Below are 2,279 nucleotides of genomic sequence, written 5' to 3'. Positions count from 1 at the left end.
GATCTTCAGAGTCTAAACTAAACTAACGCAGGATATATGTTATGTGATTGGTTTGGGGAGCCAATCATACATATTTGGCTTTTTGGGGGTTGGTCAAGTGTTGGAAACAGGGACAAAAATAAGTAAATTAGCTGTCGTGACCAAATCCTGACAATCCTGGGTTAATTGTTGCAAAGACTGTGATTTGTATTTATGAGTTTCTCATTGTGATTTAGAGTTATTGTGATATCTGATCTGGTCACTACCTATTTGTATATTCAGTCTTTAGGCTCTGTAGACTATTATTTCAAACTTGGATTACAACTGAGTCCAAGTAATAATCTATTATTCACTTTAAAATTGTAACTTTAAAAAAAATTTTTTTTTGAGTTGGAGTTTTTTAAGTGAAATAAATATTAGGTTAACAGTAAATAAAGATTATATCTTAGCATATAATCTTATTAATACTTTTTTTTAAAAAATCATAGTTTCTTAATTTGTATTTCCATTATCATTAGCTTTTTTTTTTTTTTTTTTTACTGTATGGTCAAAATCAAATTTAGAAGGTCAATAATAGCAAGAAGGTATAATTTCCCCATAATTACAATGGCTTAATAACAATACATGAACCAATTCCTCTTATTAGAAATACAGTTAAAAGCTAAAAGTAGACAGGAATGGTGGATGATGCTGTAATCTCAGCACTTTGCGAGGCCTAAGCAGTAGGATTGCTTGAGCCCAGGAGTTTGAGATCAGCTTGGGTATCTCATCTCTACAAAAAATCAAAAAATTGACCAGGCATGGTAATCTTAGCTACTCTGGAGGCTGCGGTAAAGGGTCACCCGAGCTCAGGCGGTAAAGTCTGTGGTGAGCTGTGATCATGCCACTTCACTCCAGCCTGGGTAATAGAGTGAGACTTTGACCAAAACAAACAAACAAAAAAGTTAAATGTTTCCTGCATACAAGATGAGTTCAAAACCAGCAGCATCGAAAATAGCAGGAAAATTTGTGGCACCAAATCACCTTTGTTTCTTCTCTTGCACAGTCTTATGTGATCATAGAAAACTTCTCCAGGTTCTCCCTGAAGAAGGAAACAGAAGACTGAACCATATGTCCAAATCTCTGACTTTTCAAAAGGATTACTCAAGGTAGTGGGCCCTCTACTGAAAGTATCTAAGACCTGGCCTCATTGTGGGCATCAGATTATGAGAACAAAGGCATTTTTTTTTTAACTAGATTGCAATCACTCACCATAATCTATCCTCTTAGCTCAGTATGTGAACAAGAGATAGCTCTTGGGTTTTCCTTGACTAGAAAGACAGTTGGAGCATGTGTTTTGATATTCTGGTGTTTCCAGGGGTTTGTGAAAAATAGGTTTTGATCTAACTTTGTTAGAGCACCGACAAGACTTGCTATACTCTAAATGCTTGGAAATGTTGAGAACAAAAGAAAAGTTAATGTCTTGCTGTTGATCTGGAAGATCTATTGTGCAGAAGACAGAAGACAGTACAGTCTGGCAGCCTCTCCCTTGAAAGGGGAGAAAATCAAAGCACGTGTTCAACATTCAAGATTTTCAGGGGTATCCACAAGGTACAAATTTCTAACCCTCCTGACCCAGAGCACTGATGGGACCAACATATTCAAAAACCTGGGGTCCAGTTAGAAAAAAGAGAGACGGGTGACCTGACAGCTCTAGAGAATTGAGAGTAACACAAATGGACACCAGAGAAAGCAAAAGATTATAAGCGTCTTTAAAAAAATTAAAATGACAAATATCTATAACTGGAAATTTACACATGCAATAGAAAAAATGCATCACGAAAACATTTCAGAGAAAGACACTAAGAATCTTTAACTGGGTTGGTTGATTAAAGTATATCTCTGTACAAGGCTAGTTTGTATAGACTGAGAGAATTGGCTGTGTTTCAAATATGTAGATGCCAATAAAAAGTTTCAAGAAACAAAGAAACAGGAAAACGTGACAAAAATAAACAACAAAAAAACTCCAGAAATAGATACTAAATAAATAGAAGTGCAGTTTAAGTGTCCCTTATCCAAAATGCTTAAAAAGAGTATGTTTTAGATTTTTTTATTTGTAATTTAAAATATTTGCATATACATAATAAGATATCTTAGGGATGGGGCCCATATCTAAACACAAAATGTATTTATGTTTTATATATACCTTACACACATAGCCCCAAATTAATTTTACATACTATCTTAACAATTTGGCATATGAAGCAAATTTTGTGAGATTGAACCATCAAAAAGAAAATGTTTCACTATTTCAGCCACCT

This window comes from Carlito syrichta, unplaced genomic scaffold (assembly GCF_000164805.1).
Source record: "Carlito syrichta isolate Samal-C Ts95f unplaced genomic scaffold, Tarsius_syrichta-2.0.1 Scaffold311982, whole genome shotgun sequence".
Taxonomy (NCBI): Eukaryota; Metazoa; Chordata; class Mammalia; order Primates; family Tarsiidae; genus Carlito; species Carlito syrichta.
The sequence above is the reverse complement of the archived record's forward strand: the minus strand, read 5'-3'. Positions refer to the sequence as shown.